The following is a 13496-nucleotide window of genomic DNA, read 5'->3' as shown; positions in this document are numbered from 1 at the left end:
TATCACCAATCATTGTAGTTCGGTTTAGGCTTCCTATATCGTGTGAATTTGGATTATCATTTTTAAATTATAGTTTAATATGTAGTCTATTGAGTACACTCAGCTTTCTGCAGTTTTCAGTAAAGTATGGTTAACGTTCATTTTTTTATAATGAAACTAAGCCCAAATTTCACGTATCTCATCAAATTGTAGTACATACGTTCCCTTGAGCTCCTAGAGAAATGCAGGATACAAATACAAGAAGCTTCTTTACCTATCCCAGTCTTTTTGTCTCCGTTTGTGTTGTTCCTAAATTATAGATTAACTTCTGCAGTTGAAATGTTACTTCTCATGTTCTGACTAACTACATTTTGAAGCTTAGTTACTAGTAGAAAATTCTACAGGAGTCTGGAACATCTGGCCACAGCAGATATAAAGGACAATGTGCTTTCCAAGGAGTAATTAGTTCTACTCTAACAGGCAGAAACAATTGAACAGAATGTCCTTCATCAAGGCAAAACTTTATGTGTTTCTTTTTCAAAGTCAAAGGGAAAGATTTCCATTATCATCTCAGCTTTCCTCCCATAAAGTACATACTCAATTGATGTTTCCTAAAAGGCCAGTGAAAGTAATATAGGCATATGCTTTATGTGTGAGCAAATTGGAGGAAAGGAAGGTCAAACTGCATACTTGTTTTGCAAATCTAACAGGATTTTGGCATTGCAATTGGCATTCCTGGCCCCAAGTGATGGCTTTCATGAGAAATGTGTGGGCCAAACTGTCATCAGTGTAGCTCTATGGCTGCTCACATTTTTCACCCGCTTCAGTTATCAGAATATTGTATCTTTATAGAAAGTAGCATCCTGGATTATGCAGTATTAACAATGCATTAAAAGTCAGTCTCATTTGCTTTCTGCTGGAAAATACAAGCCTTAAACTGCTATCTTCCAAAACATATTTAGCTAAATGTCACAAACCATCCAGACATTTACAATTTTAATTCTATCATCACTACCGTCAAAAGAATGGAAGAAAATCATATTTTTACAAGTCAATCATCACTATTTAAATAGATATCCTGAAACAAGCAAGCACTGCAAAATTGATGAAATTGTGTTATTTATTCTAGTTAAAAATCATGAAATCCTCATCTCTTTTACTGTATTTTTTTTTTTAAAAATCGTCACTGGAGGACCTTGTGATAGATTTGTTAGTATTGCTTGCATTATATTCTGATTTATAGGAAATTTGTTTTGAAGAGTAAAATATTTTTAAATAAATGTATTTTGTTAAAATGCCACTAGATGCATTGGCTGCATTATTTTAAAGTGTAAACAGCCACCATTACATTCAAACAAGATGAGGTTGGTCTCATGATGAAAAAAATATCACTGTTCTTGCAGTCAGGCAAGTGTAAGGAGACTGATAAAATTGGGTTGTTTTGCAGGAGAATATTTTAGCAAAATTGTTTTGCTCTATTTTCTTGGGGTTGATGAAAATTAACAGTGGGAATGAGTCCAGTCCAAGTCCGTCTTTCATGGGTTTTGCAATCCCATTTATTTCTGTAACACAAACATGAAAAAAATGTGCTACTAAAATTTAGCCATTTGATTGCTAAATTTTGGCAACCTGTTCTGGAGTGCTTTGAAAACCAAAACTAGGTTTTACAAAGACTCCACTTTGACTTTGGGAAATAAGTTGCCTATCCTCATTCACAGAAATGAAAATTTTTTGAATAAATGAATAAATGTTGTTCCCTTTTCCCATTTTCTCTTAGCAACTGCCTGTGAGGTAGATCAGGATGAGAGATGCTGACTGGCCCAAAGTTATTCAGGGACCATCTCTGGCTAAGCTTGGACTATTTATTTATTTATTTATTTGTCACAACAGTATGTATAAGCATAAGCATGAAATAACTATACGATATATAAGCATATATATAAGTATAAGCAGTGGTGGGATTCAGCCAGTTCGCACCATTTCGGGAGAACCGGTTGTTAACTGTCTGAGCAGTTTGGCAAACTGGTTGTTGGAAGAAATCATTAGGCCAGAGAACCGGCTGTTAAACTACTTGAATCCCATCACTGAGTATAAGCATGTAATAACTATACGAATTGGATACAATCATAGGGAACATTAGGACAGGAATGGTAGGCATGCTGGTGCTCTTATGCATGCCCCTTACAGACCTCTTAGGAATGGGGTGAGGTCAATAGTAGATAGTCTTTGGTTAAAGCTTTGGGGATTTTGGGAAGAGACTACAGAGTCAGGTAGTGCATTCCAGGCATTAAAAACTCTGTTACTGAAGTCATATGTTCTGCAATCAAGATTGGAATGGTTAACATTAAACTTTAATTTTTGGTTCACATTAATCTATTGTGTGCTCGTGTATCGTTGTGATTGAAGCTGAAGTAGTCTTCGACAGGAAGGACATTGTAACAGATGATTCTATGAGTTAAACTCAGGTCATGTCGAAGGTGGCGTAGTTCTGAATTTTCTAAACCCAGGATTTCAAGTCTGGTGGCATAAGGTATTTTGTTGTATTCAGAGGAGTGGAGAATTCTTCTTGTAAAATATTTCTGGACACGTTCAATTGTATTGATGTCAGAGATGTGGTATGAGTTCCAGACAGTCGAGCTGTATTCAAGAATTGGTCTAGCAAATGTTTTATATGCTCTGGTTAGTAGTGTAGTGTTTTTGGAGAAGAAGCTACACAAGATTAGGTTTACAAGTCTTAAAGCCTTTTTTGCGATGTAGTTGCAGTGGGCTTTGGCACTTAGATCATTTGATATGAAAACTCAAAGGTCTTTAATGGGGTGAGGGTCATCTACAAGGTAATGTCCATCGAGCTTGTATTTAGTGTTCTGATTCTTTTTTCCAATGTGTAAGACAGCATTTGCTGGTTGAGTTTTGGAATTGCCAAATTTTTTACCATTCCGACACAAAGTCAAGGTCTTTTTGAAGGGTAGCCGTATTGTTGGTAGTGTTAAATAGTTTAACATCATCAGCGAAGAGAACACAATTATAATATGGTCACAGAGGTCGTTAATCTATAATATGAAGAGTGTTGGTCCTAGAATGCTGCCTTGGGGGATACCGCTATTGACAGGAAAAGGATTTGATAGGGCACTACCTATTTTGACCATTTGTTGTCTGTTTGACAGGAACGCTGTTATCCAATTATGGAGGGGTCCGGAAATGCCGTAGGATTTTAGTTTTAGAAGAAGCTTGTCATGTACCACTGAGTCAAAAGCTTTACAGAAGTCTATGTAAATTGCATCTATTGCTTTGCCCTGATCAAGATTTGTAGTCCATATGTTTTTGCAGTGAAGAAGTTGTAAATTTCATAATATTTTTTTTCTGAAACCAAATTGTTTATTAGAGAGTAGGTGGTTTGTTTCTAGGTGGAGGGTAATGGATTGGTTGATGAGTCACCTGGATCCTAATTGAACATCTAAACCATATTACTATATAGGCACCATAATGGGAGGGTGGGAGGAAAAAATCAAGTGTACAATGTTTTCAGTGTTTATGGGGAAGTAAGAGCCAATGAAATGGTAGGGTTTATATTTGACACAGAACAAACAAGGTTTTATTTCAGACTGAAAATCTCTACACACTTATCTAAATAGCTTATCTTTAAATAGATCTAAATAGGATTACACAATAATAGTGTGATTTATCATCATCCTCATCCTGAAAAAGCAGAAGTCCCATCCTGAATCAATGGGATTATACATTATATTAACTGTCAACTTTAGGCAAAACTTTAATGTTTTCCAGTGGGCTTTGCTATAGCCTAAACATCTTTCATATATTCAGCGTCCTGGTAACAAGCACTTTGAAACAAAAATCCAGCAGTGCAAATTAGGCCTTGCCATTATAACAAGGATCATTATTGCATTCCTATCTGAGATGACAGGCAGGCTAGCAATTGACAGAAAATGAGCATGTAAGCACTTTGTGACCTGATTCACACAAGCAGCTATTCACATGAAATAACCCTTCAGTGATTGCATGGTAAATTATCACCCTATGATTTTGCATTTAAGAATTGACCATTTTCAGGTTTGGAACAGGCTTGGACAGCCAGGAACTTCTGAGCCTTTTTTTCTGCAGTCCCTGGAGCTCTCCTGACCATAATCGTTTCCCTTGCTTCAAATGCGTTTTGAAGCAAGGGAAACACAAAAATAGGGATGTAAACCCAAGAATATATTCTATGTAGCAGAATAAAACAAAGAAAGTCTTCCCCAAGAAAAACAGAATAAAGAAGCCCTGTTGTTTTACACCATTTGCTCACCATGTCCCTCAGAATCTTCCAAATTACTTATTTGTTTCCTGATTGCTTATTTGTACCCTATGACTATCATTAAATGTTGTACCTTATGATTCTTGATGAATGTATCTTTTCTTTTATATAAACTGAGAGCATATGCACCAAGACAAATTCCTTGTGTGTCCAATCACAGTTGGCCAATAAAAAAATCTATTCTATTTTATCAAAGTCTTCAACCACATAAAAATTCCCCCATCCTGAATGAGGCCCGCTTTCAATATCAAAGTTCCCAGATAATGAACAAGACTTAAGCACATATTGTATCAGTGATTTGATTCAAAAAATGTGATTCTTGTCTTATGACTCTTTAAGGTCATAAAGACTAATCTAACATAACTCTGCAATCTAATGGCTTCAAATTGACATGGGTTATCTGGTTCCCCATTCATCATGTGGAAAGCTGCCTTGATAGACTTTCATTCATTGCAGCTATGGAGCTGTGTGCAGAGGCATGACAACTTTAAAGCGGTGTCTGCATCTCATCACGCTTCTGCTCCAGCAAGATCGTGAATACCTGCTTGTCTAACTGCATGAGGGTATGCCTGCAATATGTAACCAGAATAATTTCCACCATAAACATAGTGAGGGAAAGTTTAATTTAAACACAGTCTTTCCAATTAGTTAGAAATGGCAGGAAATTTGCATCTACACCCTCTTCCCCTCAGATGAAGTAATTTTACACAATGGTTGATTAACTGCAAAATCTCCATTACTGCTGTATATTGGTAGGAATTTTGCTGTTTAGAGCTTATCAAGATTGCTTTGTACTTCATCATCGTAAATAATACTAACAATAAGTAACATTTTCTGGGAATGACCAGAGGGTATTCTGTCTTTAAAACACTAGAGGCATTGGGAAAGAAATCTTGCCCTCCTGTTAATAGTACTGATAAAAATTATCTGAAAATATACTTTGAACAAGATTCTGTGGAAATTTTCAAAAAAAATGAAAAACATTTGCTAATTAAGTGCAAAATGCTTGTATTTTCTTTTATTTCCCTCAATGCAGGAGAAAATTCTCACCCATGAATTCATAGAAATATTTGGATTTATAACTCAGTAGCACCACTTTATAGTAATAATTTACTCCCTTGTAATATGAAAACATAATCATTACTAAATTCTGACTTTACTATTTTTTTTAAAAAGTAATTTTATCTGCTACTAATCTTGAAGGGCTTTTTTTCAACCCCCACCTTTTTCAAAGTAATTGTAGACATGCTTTGGGAAGAAATAAGATGGCAATTAGCAAATGATTTCAAAAAGAATGCCAATATTGAATTTAAAATGGCAAGTAAGGACAGTACATTTTTCCTCATAAATAAGTGATTGTATAAAAACTCATTTAAAGTGCATTATCAGTAAGTAATTTTTAATATTATTTTGAACTTTTTCTTCATGAAGAAGATGACTGAATAATCAGTAATTCTTTAGACAGAACATAACTTTCAAGTTCCCAGTTGGAATACCAATTTAAGAAGCACATTTTTCTGCCCATGGTAAATATTTATAAGCTCACATTTGAACAACTTCCAGTATATAAATGGGACCTGAAATATTAAATATTAATCATATAATAATTAAATATGAATATAGTCCTCAAAGGTCTATCACAACACTTAAGAAGTTTTTGGAGTCCTTGCTCTTAAAAACACAGCATATGGATATTTTTTCCAAGTCAGTTTTAAGGGTTCCATACATGATTCTGACTGCCCATTTATTCCCTCAGTCCTCCAGCCCTAAGCCATTCTAAAGCTTCAACCAAATTTCATTTCATTTCATTTCATTTCATTTCATTTCCTTTCCTTTCCTTTCCTTTTCTTTCCTTTCCTTTCCCTTCCCTTTCTTTCCCTTCCCTTCCTTTCCCATCTCCCTTTCTCTTCAGTAGGAATAAAAGCATACATCAAAGAAGATAAGGAAATTCTTTGTTTTGCTCGGTATAGCCATCATTCTGAGGAGAATTCTCTGACTGAAAGGTTCATTACTAGGTTTTGAAGAAGAAACCTCATAGAAATTTCTAAAGGCAATGTAATCTATAAATTGCCCAAATCAAATCAAATCAAACCTTTATTGTCAATGCACAACATGTGTACAATGAAATTGAACGAGCCTCCCTTGGTGCACACACACACACCCGAAACACGAAATACATCTCAATAACTCAATAAATGAAAGAAATAGAATCCCTAAACCCAAATAACACACATTCCCATATACCTATATGTATGTAACATTATATTATATTACATCGGTATGAATGTGTTGCATGTTGCACTGGCCCTGCAAGTCTATCATATTAAACCTAATTGTGGTGTTATGTTGCATTCAGAAGTCTGACAGCCCATGGATAAAAGCTATTTTTCAGCCTGTTCGCTATGCTTCTATATTTTTTTATTTATTTTTATTTTGTCGTATCAGTATATATAGGCATTAACATGAAATGTTAATATAATATATAAGCATATATATGAGCATAAGTATGTAATAACTATATTAATTGGATATTTAATGCGTTGGTTCCGTCCCAGGCACCTGATGGACCCGGAGAGGTTCCGGACGGAGCTTGGGCCGTTTCCTGAGGATCTGGCCCACGGCACGACTGAAGAACTAGTTGCGGCCTGGGAACGGGCCGCAACTGGGGCTTTGGACCGTGTCGTGCCTTTGCGGCCTCTGACCCGGCATAGATCTCAATTGGCTCCCTGGTTTTCCGAGGAGCTGAGGGAGATGAAATGCCGGAGAAGACGCCTAGAGAGTGCCTGGAGATCCAGCCGTTCTGAGTCTGACCGGACACTAGTTAGGTCCTTTATCAGGACCTACCCAGTGGCATTGAGGGAGGCGAAACGTTCTTACGTTTCCACCCTCATTGCATCGGCAGATAACCGCCCGGCCGCCTTGTTTCGGGTGACCCGTTCCCTCCTTCATCAGGAGGTTCGGGATGACCCTTTGCAAGGACGTGCTGAGGAGTTTAACGGTTATCTATACGATAAAATCGTTCAGCTTCGGAATAGTTTGGACCAAGACTGCGATGATCCAACCGAGATGACGGAGACGCGTCTTGTTGAGGTTACTTGGGATGAGTTTGATTCTGTGGCTCCCGAGGACGTGGACAGGTTGCTGGGGAGGTTACATGCAACTACATGTTTACTGGATCCGTGCCCTTCCTGGTTAGTGCTGGCTGCTCAGGAAGTGACACGAGGCTGGCTCCAGGGGATTATAAATGCTTCTTTGTTGGAAGGGGTTTTCCCCGCCGCCTTGAAAGAGGCGGTGGTGAGACCCCTCCTTAAGAAGTCTTCCCTGGACCCAGCTATTTTGGGGAATTACCGGCCAGTCTCCAACCTTCGCTTTGTGGCGAAGGTTGTAGAGAGTGTGGTTGCATGGCAGCTCCCTCGGCACCTGGACGAAGCTGTCTATCTAGACCCGTTCCAGTCCGGCTTCCAACCCGGTTATAACACAGAGATGGCTTTGGTTGCGTTGGTGGATGACCTCTGGAGGGCCAGGGATAGGGGTTGCTCCTCTGCCTTGGTCCTATTAGATCTCTCAGCGGCTTTTGATACCATCGACCATGGTATCCTGCTGCGCCGGTTGGAAGGGATTGGGAGTGGGAGGCACCGCTTATCGATGGTTCTCCTCCTATCTCTCTGACCGGTCGCAGACGATGTTGACAGGAGGGCAGAGGTCGTCCGTGAGGCGCCTCACTTGTGGGGTGCCTCAGGGGTCGATTCTCTCGCCTACCCTGTTCAACATCTATATGAAGCCGCTGGGCGAGGTCATCAGTGGTTTCGGGGTGAGTTATCATCTGTACGCTGACGACACTCAGCTGTACTTTTCCACCCTGGACCACCCCAATGAAGCTATCGAAGTGCTGTCCCGAAGTGCTGCACCCGCAGCTGACTGTTGGGGGCGAGTTAGTGGCCCCAAAGGAGGTGGTTCGCAACTTGGGCGTCCTCTTGGATGGACAGCTGTCCTTTGATGAACATCTGGCGGCCGTCTCCAGGAGGGCCTTTTATCAAGTTCGCTTGGTCCGCCAGTTGCGTCCCTTCCTTGATCGGGATGCCTTATGCATAGTCACTCACGCTCTGGTTACGTCTCGGTTGGATTATTGCAATGCTCTCTACATGGGGCTGCCCTTGAGGTGCACCCGGAGGCTACAGTTAGTCCAGAATGCGGCTGTGCGAGTTGTAACGGGAGCCGCTCGTGGCTCCCATGTAACATCACTGCTCCGCAGTCTGCACTGGCTTCCTGTGGTCTTTCGGATGCGCTTTAAGATTTTGGTTACCACCTTTAAAGCGCTCCATGGCTTAGGACCCAGGTACTTACGGGACCGCCTGGTGTTACCTTATGCCTCCCACCGACCGGTACGCTCTCACAGAGAAGGTCTCCTCAGGGTGCCGTCCGCCAAACAATGTCGGCTGGCGGCCCCCAGGAGTAGGGCCTTCTCTGTTGGAGCAGCGACGCTCTGGAATGAACTTCCCCCTGGCCTACGCCAAGTGCCTGATCTTCGGACCTTTCGCCGTGAGCTAAAAACATACTTATTTATTCAAGCTGGACTGGCATAATGGTTTTTTAACATTTTAAATTGGGTTTTATTGTGGTGGGGTTTTAAATTTTTTAAATTTTAAATTTAAACTTTTATACATTGGCCTTTTTGTAATATGCTTTATTTTAATTGGGATTTTAATTGTATATATATTGTGTTTTATTTAGGCTGTACACCGCCCTGAGTCATTCGGAAGAAGGGCGGTATAAAAATTTGAAAAATAAATAAATAAATAAATAAATATAATGAAAAGAAACAATAGGACAGGAACGGTAGGCACTTTTGTGCTCTTATGCACACCCCTTGTATCTCCTTATATCTCCTGCTCGATGGTAGGAGAGTAAAGAAGTGCTGACCAGGGTGTGAATCATCCCTGAGGATTTTCCTCACTCTGTTGAGGTGGGGGTCCTGGCAATTTTGTCTAGTGGTGTCAGGGGACTGCCGTTAATTTTTTGTGAAACATATATATACTACTGCAGTGAATTAGGATGAACCATTCTCAATGCAAATCTACCACCTGAAACAATTTATGTGCTTCTCAACAATATTCTTCCCTAGTATACTGTATTATACAGCACTTCTCTGACCATATGTTCAGTTCTTCAAGCCAATGGACATAGATAAGGTTCACTGCAATCATTGATTCATCAAAGCACTATCCTTATTATTTATGGTCTTGGGCTAATTGTTTCAAAAACATTTTATTTATTTATTTATTTATTATTTAGATTTTTATACCGCCCTTCTCCCAAAGGACTCAGGGCGGTGTACAGCCAGATTAAAACAATTCAATATACAAAATTAAAACAACAGTTAAAATACATATTCTATAAGTGGCCGAGAATTAAAACCGTTGAATTGACCCATACTAAAATACCCCCATTAAAATTATTAAAAATTTAAAAATTTAAAAATCAAGCCAGTCCCACTTAGATAAACAGATACGTTTTCAGTTCACGGCGAAAGGTCCGAAGGTCAGGTAATTGGCGCAAACCAGGGGGAAGTTCGTTCCAGAGGGTAGGTGCTCCAACAGAGAAGGTGTTGTGACCCAGGTTCCTGGACCTGGACTCCTGGACTCGGATGATTCAGAAAGTGAGGGAGAAGACCTGGCCAGCCCTGCTTCTCTTGAGCCCTTTCCCTCCCTGGCACCCATTCAAAGGGAGGAGGAGGGGCCGGCAAAGCCTGATTCCCTGGAGCCTTCTTCTGATTTGGCAACGCCCCAAGAACAGTTTTGGAGTGATGCAAGACTACGCAGGCGTGAATGGCGTGCGCAGCAGCGGAAGAGTTGGGACAAAGCCAAGTCATAATTGTCATGCAGTGACATCTGCAGAGACTATAAATAGGAGGCGGGACTTCCTGGTTTTTTGTCTTGGACAAAGCAATGAATTGGCGCGAGCTAACTGTCTCAATGGAGGGAAGAATATATTCGTGAGTAATTCTGGCCTTATCTATAATTTCCTCGTTATCTCCAGAAACTTGGCAGGCCCGTGGGTAGACGTGGCCAGGACATGTATCTATGTAAATAAAAGGAGAAAAGAAGGCCTCTGACTGACTCTTTGCTGGGAGTATTAGGGGGAGGGAAACAGAACAGAAGGCCCTTCCCCTAGGGGCCGCCAGCCGACATTGCTTGGCGGACGGCACCCTGAGAAGACCCTCTCTGTGTGAGCGTACGGGTCGGTGGGAGGCATAAGGTAACAGCAGGCGGTCCCATAAGTACCCGGGCCCTAATTATGAATGATAAATACTATAACTTAGCCAATTTCTACTGAAGTAAGTTGTTTTGAGATAGCTCTATAGGTTTTTGTAATTTTTAACCAACTATAGGCAAGAAAGACTATCTCAATGTGTTGAACATGGTAGTGATAGTATGCCTTCGAAATGAGCAAATATGCTTCAAGCTTGACTATTTTAATTCAGACAAGAGCCATTCTAACATTAAGATCTGCACCATAAGCATGCAGATTTTCTTTAGATTTGCAGTATAGTGAATTGTATAGTTTATTCTGTTTTTAGAAAAACAAATTTCTCTCTAAAGAGTGAGCTTCTCCCCACAAAAATCCTTCAATAAAACAAGTTCACCATATTTTAATCTGTTTTTGTTTTTTATATATATTGTTTTTATTATATATAGTGTACAGTATATGTATGTATGTACTGCAACATTCATAAGGCCTTCTTTAAAGTTTAGAATGTCTTTAAATTATTGTGAATGCTGTGCATTAGCGTTTTCTAAAATGCAGTAGCAAATGACAGATAAATATTTAAAGAAAAATGAAAATTATTGACCATTATTTTTAGGTGGAAATGACTTTTCTGATATTTGCTTACTTGGAAATGATTATTTTTATTTATTTATTTATTTATTGTTTATATTTATATACCGCCCTATCTCCCAAAGGACTCAGGGCGGTTTACAGGCATTTAAAAGCAAATAAATACAATCTAAAAACAATTAAAAAACTTATTCAAAAAGCCTAATAATTAAAAATATAAAAAATAAAACCCAAGTTAAAACCCATAAATTAAAATCTAGCTCAGTCCTGCGCAATTAAATAAGTATGTTTTAAGCTCGCGGCGGAAGGTCCGAAGGTCCGGAAGCTGACGAAGTCCTGGGGGCAGTTCATTCCAGAGGGTGGGAGCCCCCACAGAGAAGGCCCTTCCCCTGGGCGTCGCCAGGCGACATTGCCTCGCTGGCGGGACCCTGAGGGGTCCCCCTCTGTGAGGCGCACGGGTTGGTGAGAGGTATTCGGTAGCAGTAGGCGGTCCCGTAGATAACCCGGCCCTATGCCATGGGCGCTTTAAAGGTGGTCACCAAAACCTTGAAGCGCACCGGAAGGCCACAGGTAGCCAGTGCAGTCTCGCAGGATGGGTGTTATCACGGGAGCCACGAGGGCTCCCTCTATCACCAGCGCAGCCGCATTCTGGACTAACTGCAGCCTCCGGATGCCCTTCAAGGAGCCCCATGTGAGAGCATTGCAGTAATCCAGGCGAGGCGTCACGAGTGCGTGGTGACTGTGCACAGGGCATCCCGGTCCAGAAAGGCGCAACTGGCGCACCAGGCGAACCTGGTAGAACGCTCTCCTGGAGGCGGCCGTCAAATGATCTTCAAAGACAGCCGTTCATCCAGGAGGACGCCTAAGTTGCGCACCCCCTCCGCCGGGGCCAATGACTCGCCACCGATGGTCAGCCGCGGATTTAGCTGACTGTGCGGGATGCCGGCATCCACAGCCACTCTGTCTTGGAGGATTGAGCTTGAGCCTGTTTCTCCCCATCCAGACCCGTCGGCCTCCAGACACCGGGACAGCACTTGATAACCGTTGGGGTGGTCCAGCGTGGAAAGGTACAGCTGGGTGTCATCCGCATACAGCTGGTACCCCACGCCGAAACCACTGATGATCTCACCCAGCGGCTTCATGTAGATGTTAAACAGAAGGGGCGAGAGGATCGACCCCTGCGGCACCCCACAAGTGAGGCGCCTCGGGGCCGACCTCTGCCCCTGTCAACACCGACTGCGACGGTCGGAGAGATAGGAGGAGAACCACCGATAAGCGGTGCCTCCCACTCCCAATCCTCCAGCCAGCGCAGCAGGATACCATGGTCGATGGTATCGAAAGCCGCTGAGAGGTCTAATAGGACCAGGGCAGAGGAACAACCCCTATCCTGGCCCTCCAGAGATCATCCACCAGCGACCAAAGCCGTCTCCGTGCTGTAGCCGGGCGGAAACCGGACTGGAGCAGGTCTAGATAGATGGTTTCATCCAGGTGTAGGGAAACTGATATGCCACCATACTCTCTACAACCTTCGCCGAGCGGGTTGGAGACCGGACGATAATTACCTAAAACAGCGGGTCAGGAAGGCTTCTTAAGGAGGGTCTCACCACCGCCTCTTTCAAGGCGGCGGAAGACACCCTCCACCAAAGAAGCGATCGTAATCGCCTGGAGCCAGCCTCGTGTCACCTCCTGAGTGGCCAGCACCAGCCAGGAGGGGCACGGGTCCAGTAAACACGTGGTGGCATTCAGTCTACCCAACAACCTGTCCATGTCCTCGGGAGCCACAGGGTCAAACTCATCCCAGACAATGTCACCAAGACCACCCTCGGACGCCTCACCTGAGTCACCGCAATTTTGGTCCAACCCGTCCCGAAGCTGAACGATTTTATCGTATAGATAACCGTTAAACTCCTCAGCACGTCCCTGCAGCGGGTCATCCCGCTCCCCCTGGTGAAGAAGGGAACGAGTCACCCGGAACAGGGCGGCTGGGCGGTTATCTGCCGACGCAATGAGGGAGGAGGCGTAGCAACGCCTCGCTTCCCTCAATGCCACTAGGTAAGTCCTAGTATAGGACTTCACTAGTGTCCGATCAGCCTCTGAACGGCTAGACCTCCAGGAACTCTCTAGGCGTCTTCTCCGGCGCTTCATCCCCCTCAGCTCCTCGGAGAACCAAGGAGCCGGTTGGGACCTGCGCCGGGTCAGAGGCCGCAAAGGCACGACACGATCTAAGGCCCCCGCCGCGGCCCGTTCCCAGGCTGCAACAAGTTCCTCAGACGTGCCGTGAGCCAGACCCTCAGGGAATGGCCCAAGCTCCGTCCGGAACCTCTCTGGGTCCATCAGGCGCCTGGGACGGAACCAACGCATCGGCTCCGTC

This window comes from Ahaetulla prasina, chromosome 7 (genome assembly GCF_028640845.1).
Source record: "Ahaetulla prasina isolate Xishuangbanna chromosome 7, ASM2864084v1, whole genome shotgun sequence".
In the NCBI taxonomy this organism is placed as follows: Eukaryota; Metazoa; Chordata; class Lepidosauria; order Squamata; family Colubridae; genus Ahaetulla; species Ahaetulla prasina.
This window is presented reverse-complemented; position numbering follows the sequence as displayed.